The sequence below is a fragment of the Podarcis raffonei genome, chromosome 13 (assembly GCF_027172205.1).
Source record: "Podarcis raffonei isolate rPodRaf1 chromosome 13, rPodRaf1.pri, whole genome shotgun sequence".
Classification (NCBI taxonomy): domain Eukaryota; kingdom Metazoa; phylum Chordata; class Lepidosauria; order Squamata; family Lacertidae; genus Podarcis; species Podarcis raffonei.
This window is the reverse complement of record NC_070614.1, coordinates 41381979-41394584: the sequence shown is the minus strand read 5'-3', so window position 1 is coordinate 41394584 and position 12606 is coordinate 41381979.

Genomic DNA, 12606 nt, shown 5'->3' with positions numbered 1-12606 from the left:
GGAACAGGGAGCTCTGATCGAGTTGGACAAACAAAGTGAAGGCCTCGGGGCCGTGCCACCTGCCTGCTACAGGCCTCCTGGCACGTCCTGGCATCGGGTTACTGTTTGCGAAGAAACCGGAGACGCTCAAGAAAGAAAGAGGAGCAGCGGGCAAAGTGCCGGGCAAGGAGCCAGGCCTACTGGGTCCCCTTCCAGCTCAGAGACGGGTGGGGTGCGTTCGGAGTCTGGTGGGCCCATCGCAGGCTCCATATCCCGTTCGGAGGGAAGGGAAACCGAGGTGCCAAGTAGGGGAGATCTCGCGCCTGCTTAATCAGGCATGCCACCCATTCATGCCAATTGCGTGGGAAGAGCGGCTGCGCATTCAGGCCCTGTTTGTGGGCTCCCCACAGGCGCCTGACTGGCCACTGGGAGAACGGGATGATGGGCCCTGGGGCTCTTCTTACATTTTAGCAGGTGTGCAGGAGAGGGGGGTCCAGCAGGTGCAGCTTGCCGCATGACGCAGGTCAGAAAAAGAGGATTTAGAGGTGGCATGAATAAAGACTTGGCAGCTGGACTGCCCTTCTTCTCACCCACCCTGGCAAGCCTCCCATGCCTTTAAGGGCTGCTCGACAGGCAGAGCATCAACAGGTGTGGCTCCCCATCGCACACAATAGGGGGAGGCATTACCAGTTGGATCTCTGCCTGTTCCTCCTTTTGTCAGAGGCCCAGAAGCCTCATCTTCTGCAAACACCTTTGGCCCCTCCTGCCAGCAGGAGCAGCCACAAGTCCGGAAAAGACATCTGAGCAACCCTTCACTGGGGGGGGGGGACAATGGAGGGTGGAGGGGAGGCTCCAGTATCTTCCACTTGGGCCTCCCACCCAGCCTAGATCTGCACGGTCTACTCAGTCTTCATCTGCTTTCCTGCTGCCCCTTCCCTAAAACATGCTTAGAGCCAGGATAATGGAGCTCAGCTGTTTTGAACAACTACTCCCATCAGCCCCCAGCCACTTTCTTGAGCTCCCATCCCCACCTGCTTTCAAAGTTCAAGCAAATATTCTGGTCCTGAGGCGTAGATTTTTTTATATATACAGTATAAGAAAGTCGAAGCAACACTCTTGTTCAGGTTTGATGAGGCCCTAAGCTACTGAAAAGGGGTCGGCGGTTCGAATCCCCGCGGTGGGGTGAGCTCCCGTCTTTCGGTCCCAGCTCCTGCCCACCTAGCAGTTTGAAAGCACCCTTAAGTGCAAGTAGATAAATAGGTACCGCTTTATAGCGGGAAGGTAAACGGCGTTTCCGTGTGCGGCTCTGGCTCGCCAGAGCAGCTTCGTTACGCTGGCCACGTGACCCGGAAGTTTCTCCGGACAGCGCTGGCCCCCGGCCTCTTAAGTGAGATGGGCGCACAACCCTAGAGTCGGACACGACTGGCCCACAACGGCAGGGGTACCTTTACCTTTAAGCTACTGAAGGTAATGGTGCCCTTTATATGTCCAGCTGTCCTTTGTCAATAACAAATTGTCACTCTTTTTGTGTTGAATATATGCTATATGGTAGTTTATGGACCTAATAGGTATCTAAAGCCATTTACACATAACAAAACATGCATTTTATCAAAGTAATTGTTGAACTGAAATACAATTTTAGGGAGCAGGCTAGCAGGCGGGGCCCATTACTTACATCATAGGAGCCTACACAACACTAAACACTGTTGCTGTATGTAGGTTTAATTTTATTTATTTTTTATCTTATATTTTGGAAATGTACATCCAGGGCTTTTTCCTTTAACTTTTTTGGGGGGCCCCAAGAGAGTGGGGGCCTAATCTATAGCTTGTTTAGCTTATATGTAAATCTGGTACTGCTCTTGTTGATGACAAGGCAACTGTGGTCAGTCCCCCTCCAGCTGCAAATCAAAACATAACAACCTTATAAATCCAGCTGCATCCATAATATTGTTGAAGAGGCACTAAACGAGAAGACTTCCTTTCTTTTTCCCTTTTCTTGTTCTTGCAAGCGTTACTGGGTGAGCAGAATACGCTTAATCATTTTGTTCCTGCAAAGCAGTTTCGGGCTCCGGTTTCTGATGCGTGGGGCCTCGGGTGTGTGTTATGGGGTGGACCTAAAATTCGTCTTGGTTCACTCACTAGCAACCTTTCCAAGAGTTAATTATTAGGTGCCCTAGACAGTGAAACACACTCTCCTTCCCAGTGACTGATTTCTCTCTCTCTCTCTCTCTCTCTCTCTCTCTCTCTCTGTCGCTAAGGAAATGAAGTCGGATGCCTGGACATGCCAACTTCTTCCACTGCAAGTCTGGGCCTATCCCTTCATCTGGACTGGACCTTGACGTCAGGTGGTGAAATCCGCCTTCACCCTCTTCTGGAGATTCCCCAGCGTGTCTGTGAATCGGAAGCAAAATCTGGGACAGTGAAAGTGACTCATCCTGGCTAGGAAGGCAGGTGGACTTAGCCCCAGGCAACATTGTCTGAGGCCACTTACACAAGCTCAAGCTCATGTTGCCTGCCTCTTCCCTGCAAAACGCTTTTTAAAATAAATGAACAGCAAGCATGGTTGCTTTGACTTTTGTTGCTGCTGCTTCCATTCAAATCTGGCACTGGAATTATTTTGGCTGGGTTTGGGGGAGTCAGGATTCCTGGGTTTTCTCTCTCTCTTCGTTTTGCAATTTGATGAAAAGGAGCAGATTTCTACCTTAAAAAACCCCTGCCTGGCCACTATGGTGTAGTTGTAGTTTGAGGGCTGGATTCCAGGGGAAACTCGGAGACCTGAGTTCAAATCCCTGCTGCACTGAGGTTTCCTTTTACAATTAAGAGCATATAAATTTTGTGAAATAAATAAATAAAAGTGAAAAGGCATTCCTCAAAGACTCAGAGACATTGCAGAGACACGTGGCAGGGCTTTCCGGTGTAGCGGTTGCAGCGTAGAACTGGACTTGGGTTTGAAGCCCAGCTCAGGGCTTGTCCACACTCCTGCTTGTCCAAGTGTCCCTATTTTCCAGGGACAGTCCCAGATTTACAGAAGCCATCCCGGTTTCTGATTTGATCTCAGAATGTCCCGCTTTTCCTTAGGGGTAAAGGTAAAGGGACCCCTGACCATTAGGTCCAGTCGTGATCGACTCTGGGGTTGTGGCGCTCATCTCGCTTTATTGGCCAGGAGAGCTGGTGTACAGCTTCCGGGTCATGTAGCCAGCATGACTAGGCCGCTTTTGGCGAACCAGAGCAGCGCGTGGAAACACCGTTTACCTTCCCACCGGAGCGGTACCTATTTATCTACTTGCACTTTGACGGGCTTTCGAACTGCTAGGTTGGCAGGAGCAGGGACCGAGCAATGGGAGCTCACCCCGTCGCGCGGATTCGAACCGCCGACCTTCTGATCGGCAAGTCCTAGGCTCTGTGGCTTAACCCACAGTGCCACCCGTGTCCCTTGGAGGACATGGTAGGAGGTCCCTATTATCATCAGCAAATTGTTGGAGGGTATGGAATAGGACGCGGGTGGCGCTGCGGCTTAAAGCCTCAGCGCCTAGGACTTGCCGATCGAAAGGTCGGCGGTTCGAATCCCCGCGGCGGGGTGCGCTCCCGTCGCTCGGTCCCAGCGCCTGCCAACCTAGCAGTTCGAAAGCACCCTCGGGTGCAAGTAGATAAATAGGGACCGCTTACTAGCGGGAAGGTAAACGGCGTTCCGTGTGCTGCGCTGGCTCGCCAGATGCACCTTGTCACGCTGGCCACGTGACCCGGAAGTGTCTCCGGACAGCGCTGGCTCCCGGCCTATAGAGTGAGATGAGCGCACAACCCTAGAGTCTGGCAAGACTGGCCCGTACGGGCAGGGGTACCTTTACCTTTACCTTTATAGAATAGGACACCCCTATTTTCACCAGATAACCTTTTATTTTCATCAGATAATTGTTGGGATGCCCTTATTTTCACTGGAGAAATGTTGGAGGGTATGCTAGAAAGCATCAGTCAAGTTTTCCGCTTGTCCGGTTTCTAGGCAGGGGTCTGAGTGGTTTTTGCCCTTGCTTTCTCTGGGAAAACCTGCTCTTTAGCAATAAATGTCAGTCTGGAGAAAACCCAATTGATGTTTGCTCTGATTCAGTGGTCAAGATCAGATTTCCCTGGTATGAATGAAATGAAATTTATTACAGTCAGAGACCAGCTGGAGAAACACAAATGGAACTACAATCCCAATAGCAAAACAAACATTTTAAACAATATACAATAGATTTTAAGTTTAAAAGTGTGATAGGCATAGAAACACATAAAAACTTTAAAATAGACTACCTTAGAAAAATTTCCCTGGTAGAAAGCGGCACGGTAAAGGGATGGCATGGCTGTGGGTCAGCCACTGAGTCTCTCTGCCAAACCTGAGGCTGAACCAAGCCCAGGGAAGGAGCACAGCTCACAGGTATGAGACATACGCTTGGCATGCAAAAGGTCCCAGGTTGTTGTTGTTAAAAAATTTATACCGCCCTATAGCCGCAGGTCTCAGGGCGGTTCATAGAATAAAATCATAATATAAAAACACAAAATACATAAATCAAAAACAACCTAATAATCCCCCCTCACTATCTCCAGGTAGGACTGGGAATCTCACATCTGAAACCCTAGAGCAGGGGTCAGCAAACGTTTTCAGCAGGGGGCCGTTCCACTGTCCCTCAAACCTTGTGAAGGGCAGGACTATATTTTTTGGGGGAAAGAGAATGAATTCCTATGCCCCACAAATAACCCAGAGATGCATTTTAAATAAAAGGACACATTCTACTCATGTAAAAACATGCTGATTCCCGTCCACGGGCCGGATTGAGAAGGCGATTGGGCCGGATCCAGCCCCTGGGCCTTAGTTTGCCTACCCATGCCCTAGTAGCCAGTCAGTGTTGATGGTAAACCCAGTCAGATAGACCAACTGTCTGACTCGGAATAAACCTGTTCTAAGCCTACCTCAGAGACTGTTCTGAGGATGAAGAGGGTGGATGGGGAGAACCCAACGTACTGCCCTGAGCTCCTTGAAGGAATAAGAGTAGATTACGATGTGCCTGACAACAGTTCTGGGGCAATTCTTCACCCACCGTATTTCTCGTTTCTTGCTAGACTTTCTGGTTAGCGCAATAGGTGCAGAAATTCCAAGGGAGCAGAAAAGACTATGTCTGCAACCACAGCCACATGGATGTTATTGGTCCAGAGATGGAAAGAAGATAAAGTCCCTACCAGAGAAGAATGGCAGATCAAATTGATGGATTATGCCAAAATGACTAAAATGACTGGAAGAGACAGAAATCTGGAAGACCAAAATTTTAATAAGGAATGAGGGGAAATTATAACCTATCTTAAAAAACCATTGTAAACAGTTAAAATCGTTAGTAGGATTGGAATAGCACTTTAGCTTAATGGTGAATTTTGGACACAATGGAGATGTAAAAGATTTGGATTATCATAAAGATGCAGGAGGAAATGATTAACAATAAGGCCCACAAAGGGGAGGGGGAAAGTTCTTTGGAATCTTGTTTTTATGCTGTATGTTCGATATGTGACTGTAAAATTTTAACCTGAAAAACCAAATAAACAAATTTCTATTTCTCGTTTGCTTGTTTGTTTATACTGTTCTTTGTTGGGGGGGTGCTGACTTTATGCCCCTTCTAATTCTTGGATCTGGCAAGTGTTAACATCTAAGCAAATTCCTGGAATACCCAGGCTAGCTTTCTGGTGAGGTAATGGCCCATGAAGGTAAGAAAGGAAGTCGTTCAGCACCAGGGGACAAATGGTTGGATCCCTGCTCCTCTCTCAACTCACTGGTAGTTAGAAAGACAAAGGCCAAAGTGGATAATTGAGGTGTGTAATCTAGAAGCTGGAGGAGGAAGAAGGCTGAAGCCTGTGAGACAGAGACATGCCTCATTTCTGCTTGCAGCCAAGGCAGCGGCCATGACTCTTGGGGTGTTGGTGCTTTGAACCCCTCCATCGTAGGCTCAGGTTGTATGTGTGTGTAAAAAAAACTATTAAATAGTGGGTGGGCATAACAGACGACACAGAGATTTCTCCAAGTAGTTCTTTATAAGCAAGCTGCAACTGAACTGAACAGCAAACAGCTCAGCCAGCCTGCTTTTATAGGCAGCCAGCTGTCAACATTGTAACAACAACAACCCAGGGTTTCCCGCCTAAATTAACTGACGTGGACCTGAGTGAAAACTATATACACAATACCCCTGGTGGCCAGGGTGAGAACTTCAATACATAACATAAACCATATCTCATAAAGATGCCACAGTCTCCGCCGTGCCTCGTGCCTCGTTTCAAAGGAAACACAAACTCTGGTTAAGCGCCTCAACAAATAACTGGTCAAACTTGGGGATCCCTGGATGCGGGCAGCCATGCAAGGTTCAAACTAGCAGTTAGCTGGGATAGCGAGAGGGGGAAAACTTTATTTGGAGTTTTGGTTTTCATTGTTGTTGCAGAAAAGCCACAGCTGGCCTTCACCATGCCAGCCTCAAATCAGGCAGAGGGCCTTCTCGGTAGTGGCACCCGCCCTGTGGAACGCCCTCCCATCAGATGTCAAGGCAATAAGCAACTATCTTACTTTTAAAAGACATCTGTTTAGGGAAGCTTTTAATGTTTAATGCTGTATAGTGTTTTTAATATTTGGTTGGGAGCCACCCAGAGTGGCTGAGGAAACCCAGCCAGATGGGCTGAGTATAAATAAATTATTATTGTTATTATTAAATCAAAAGGAACATGACAGATGCCATCAAGTGACTGGCAGAGAAATGATTACTGTATTAAGGAGAACTTACATTTTGCAGCATGAAATACAAACTGTTAAAATATTTTTATTATTTTTTTAAGAATCTTTTCCTGGAACAATTTTTTAACATGTGGATTTGGTTTCTGTCTTCCTCTGCCAGCTTTTCTCCTGTAAAATGGGTATTTTGTGGGGCTTATGATAGTTCCTTAGATTTCCAAGAGTTCCCCAGGGTCCAAAAAGGCTTGGGATCAGGGCGTTGATGGGGATGGTCAGTTTGGTGTTGCCAAGGGCCTAGTTCTCACTGAGGTAGCAATTCCTTGTGGCTTGGCTGTACCCCTTAAGGCGGCAGGTGGGGGTTACATGCGTTGGAACGCTCTTCCATTTTGAAGGGGAAAACATCCTACACACAGAAAATTAGATTTCAGGGGGGAAGGCATGCAAAGATAATTTTTTTGTAAGATGAAGCATTTCAAACACCCCATTTACAGTCTCAAGCGGTACAGCCCAGACCCAGGATTTTTAACACCTCCGTGGAAAGCTGGTGACAGTTATGGTGGTACAGGGGATTATAGCAATTTTTCTGGTGTTTGTTGGTGGGGGTGGCGGGGCCCAGCTGTGTGCAGGTTTATGACTGTGTGCCGAGCAGAAAATCAAGATGGCAAAACCCCCAAACCCACTTCCTAAAACACACATCTCTCATATTAAAACAGTTTTGATTAATAACATAACCAGGAGCCGCAGGCTTTCCAAGTAATTCTGTATTGTTTTAAAGGAGGAAATAATCTCAACTATTTTATAGATAAACAAGCCACTAAAATGTCCTTGCTCCTTAGCTGGAATGTTGCATGTCTACTAAAAATAGGTCCTTCCTTTTAACAGAATGAATCATTACATATTTTGGAGGGGGGAAATGGCCTTGTATAAGGAAACATAAATACAGCTCATCAGAATGGCAGGTTAAACTGAGATATCTCCCCTCACAGTCCTACAGTTCCAAGAGAAGAGAGACTGACGATTCAACTGCTCTGGGAATTGTAGATCTATGAGGGGAATAGGGGTCCCCTAACAACACTCAGCAGCATTAGCAAACTATAATTCCCAGGGTTCTTTGGGGGGAAGGCGTGCAGTGTAGATGGGGCCCTGGTCTGAACTGGAGTTGTCAGAAGGCGCTGTGTGAGGCTTGGCCTAGGAGCCCTCCTCAGGTGCAGGATGGCGCAGATGCATGCCGTATCAGCTGATGTAACAAAACCTCTGGATGAGCCAGGCCTGGTATAAATACAGATAACTCGCAACTTTCTGGGGTTATGTTCTGGGGCTTGTGTGCAAAGCAGTCAGAGCAACCTCAGAAATGCCCTCACAAAAGCCCTCCCTTTCCAAAGTTACACGCCTTGCCTGCCATGCAAAGCAGAGGCCTTTTTGCGTGTTCAGACCTTTAAACCTACCTCTTAAATAAATTCAGACAAGACTCAAATTTTGGTTTGTTTTTTTGGAAGAATTTAGGCCAAACTTTATTGATTACGGCAAGTGAGTGGTTGCATAGGCTCTGGTTCGACTAGCTCCCTGCACCGTTGCAGGTAGCACTGACCCAGGGCACCAGCATAGGTCAGCCTAGGGTGAACACCTGGATAAGCGGAAAGCTGGGAACGGGCTAACTCTGCCACCCAAATGCCCCCCTGGACTCAGGCACGGGCACAAACCCCTCTCAGGGGTTGACCAAACCATCGAGTCCCTGGATTCCTTTAACAGAATACCCTTCACATAGGGATGGCGAGAGCGTTCTCCCATCCCTATCACCTGAACCGGAGCCTATCCGCAACCTTACAAGTTGTGATGATTTGCGACGTGGCAGGCGAAACCCAAATGGCACCAGCCAATCAGGCAAGTGGGGAAAATTCCTGCTGTGCCCCTGTCCCAACGACACACGACGGCATAGCAAGGTCAAGTGCACAAGCCCTAAAAATAGGGAGAGGTGGGTGGGTGTTCCGAGGCACGCGCCGAAAGAGGAAGCTCGGGGTCACGTGCATGGGTATATATAGGTCCCTTGATCCGTTTAGCCTGCGTCCCATTGGCCTGATTAAACCCTGCATGAAGGGACTACCAAATGGGTGTTGTGGCTATCCAATCATGCCCACCCACAACACAGGGTTTGGTTGCCAGGTCTCACCGCAACACGTGCCCTCTTTAAGGGAGGACCCGATTTATCTCCCCTCCTTGCTTGCTAGGCTCTGGGATGCTCAGTCTCTGGAGGTTCTCATGGGATCTTGAATGAAATTTCACGAGAGTCTCCCTAGCCTGTGTGAGAGCTTCCTGGGCGGGAAAACCCAGTGTGGCAAGAGCTTTTAAGCTCCCCGTCTTGCATGCTTTTGATTTGCATGGTTTCAGCTGGCCAGTTAAAAAAAAAAGCTGTGACCATGCAGGTTAAATGCCTGTGAGTTGCAAGTCAGCTGTACTTGTGGAGCCTGCCCTTCTCAGCCTTTTGGCCAGGAAGCCCTGAGCTGGAGACTCTTCAGACCATGGTGCCCTGGCCAGCCAATAAAAGGCACTGAGCTGAAGGAAGCAGAACGCCAATGGCAGAGGTCTGAGAATGCCGGAGGAGGGATGTTGCAGGCAGACAGTGAAAGGATGGGTTGCTCAAGAATGGGGATTATTTTGACTCTCAGGCAAGAGCTGGGAGAGGGGTGGTCACTCTGATTTTTGTTGTTGTTGTTGTTAGTCGTTTAGTCGTGTCCGACTCTGCGTGACCCCATGGACCAGAGCACACCAGGCACTCCTGTCTTCCACTGCCTCCCGCAGTTTGGTCAGACTCATGTTTGTGGCTTCGAGTCCAACCATCTCGTCTTCTGTCGTCCCCTTCTCCTTGTGCCCTCCATCTTTCCCAATATCAGGGTCTTTTCCAGGGAGTCTTCTCTTCTCATGAGGTGGCCAAAGTATTGGAGCCTCAGCTTCAGGATCTGTCCTTCCAGTGAGCACTCAGGGCTGATTTCCTTCAGAATGGATAGGTTTGATCTTCTTGCAGTCCATGGGACTCTCAAGTGTCTCCTCCAGCACCATAATTCAAAAGCATCAATTCTTTGGCGATCAGCCTTCTTTATGGTCCATCTCTCACTTCCATACATCACTACTGGGAAAACCATAGATTTAACTACAGTGGTACCTCAGGTTACATACGCTTCAGGTTACATACGCTTCAGGTTACAGACTCCGCTAACCAAGAAATAGTGCTTCAGGTTAAGAACTTTGCTTCAGGATGAGAACAGAAATCGTGCTCCGGCAGCGCGGCAGCAGCAGTAGGCCCCATTAGCTAAAGTGGTGCTTCAGGTTAAGAACAGTTTCAGGTTAAGTACGGACCTCCGGAACGAATTAAGTACTTAACCTGAGGTACCACTGTATACGGACCTTTGTCGGCAAGGTGATGTCTCTGCTTTTTAAGATGCTGTCTAGGTTTGTCATTACTTCAACCCAATTCTTCAGATTCACTTACGGCATCGTGAAATGAGGGGTTGGTAGAGTTTACTTGAAAGGGAGTCCAATTAAATGCAATAGAACGTTTTTGTTGTTTCACAGTCTGGTTTTTGTTTTGGGGTTTTGTTGAATTTCTCTCATTTCAGTGTAAAACCCACATCAAAACCTTTTATGTAATACTGTAGTGGAAAGCTCTCTCCCTAGGGATGCTTGCCTGGCGCCAGCACTGACAACTTTTCAGCGCCAGGCAAAGACTGTTCTTTAAAAAGTCTCCCAAGTGGGCAATAATTTTGTTCCGATCTAGGAGTTACAATCCTGATTACTGTATAAAATACAATATTGTATAAAATGCAAAATACTTTTAAGGCACCTCTAGGCCATCACTATTTCTGGACGGGATTCAGTCACATACCATCATATTCAGGTGGCACACTTAAAAAAGGGGCTTGAGAGGTCTTGTGCAACGAATCTGCTTCTTTAGAAGACTGGACTCTTTGCAAGAAAATGGTGGGGAAACCCACGGGAAAGTGTGGGACACTTCCTTTGAAGCAAGGTCACACCTTCCTGCAAACAAACGAAAGTGGATGCTCGTGTCTAATCTAACTGCAAACAAATCAGGATGAATACTAATTGAATAGCTTGTCCGGAAGCACCCTGAGTGTAAAGTATCGCTTCAATGGATAATGTTTGCTATGTGTGGTATGTTTTGCATATTCTCTCTCTCTCTTTTTAAAGTCACTTCAAGTCTTCCTTGATTGTCGGAAGTGATAAATAAATTATAATAATAATAATAATTTATTATTTATACCCCGCCCATCTGGCTGGGCCTCCCCAGCCACTCTGGGCGGCTTCCATAAAAACCAAAAATACAGTAAAATATCACACGTTAAAAACTTCCCTGAACAGGGCTGCCTTAAGATGTCTTCTGAATGTCAGGTAGTTGTTTATCGCTTTGACATCTGCTGGAAGGGCGTTCCACAGGGCGGGCGCCACTACCGAGAAGGCCCTCTGCCTGGTTCCCTGTAGCTTTGCTTCTTGCAATGAGGGAACCACCAGAAGGCCCTCAGCGCTGGACCTCAGCGTCCGGGCAGAATGATGGGGGTGGAGACGCTCCTTCAGGTATACTGGACCGAGGCCGTTTAGGGCTTTAAAGGTCAGCACCAACACAATTGAATTAATTGTATTCATAAGCAAAGCTGCTCTCTTCCCAGGGCTTCATTTGAGCCGGAACTCATGTAGCGGTTGAAAGCATGTGTGCTCAGCCAGGTTTCCTCTGTTTGAATGCCCTGACACCAGGTAGCTAAGGCAACATACTCTTTGGACTCCTGCAGTCTGGTGGGTTCTTCGCCACGTCTACTCTGTAACTTATCATTGATGCAATAACAGTGCATTAGTGGGAGATTTTTACTGGCTCATGTACACACTATTTCATTTTATGAGTTGTTCTGCAATGCCTCCCCAATGCTATTAAATTGTTGCGCTCGTTCGCTCTGCTTTAACACATCCAAAGTGGTAAACACACACACAAACAAAAACCAGGAAACATTTGAAGTATAATAAGTTACAGGATTTCAGTAGGAAGTTACCTTTTTGAGGTTCTCTACAATATCCTTTTCAAGGTTCGGTGGTCAGAACGGTGCACACACCGTTCCTAGGGTAGCTGCACCAATAGCTCTGTATTGCTATGATCACAATTATTATTATTATTTATTAAATTTATACACTGCCTTTCACCCAAAGATCTCAGGGCAGTTTACAAGATTAAAAAAATACAAGACAAAAGCACAAATAAATAGAAAAACAAAACAAAAACAAAAACACCCCCAACCCCCACATTTAAAAGACCGTAGAATATTAATCAGCCCACGGCCTGGTTAAAGAGGAACATTCTTTTGCACGGCCCTTAAAGTTGTATAATGAAGGCGCCAGATGAATCTCTCTAGGGAGAGCATTCACGGACGGGGAGCCACTACAGAGAAGGCCCTGTTCTCGTGTTGCCACCCTCTGGACCTCACATGAAGGAGACACAAGGAAGGGCCTCAAAGAATGTATGTGGAATCCTAGAGAAGTGGTTCTTGAGGTATTGTAGTCCTGAGCCATTTAGGGCTTTGTAAGTCAAAAGCAGCCCTTTGAACTGGGCCTGGAAACTGATTGGCAGTCGGACTAGGATCAGTATAATATGCTCAGACAGTCTTGCCCTGGTGAGCAACTTGGCCACTGAATTCTACACCAGCTGAAGTTTGTGGGGTGCCTGGACTCCCCTTCTAATTCCTGGGTGCCAGACGTTTAATTTAGCATGTTAAAATACAAGTCAGGAGCCAGCCTGGTGATGGCCTACTAAATAGGAGCCATTAGCTGGGACAAAGCTCTGTGCCACAGGGCGAATGGGTGGCACCCGCCCCAATGGAAAGTTAGAAAGACAAAAG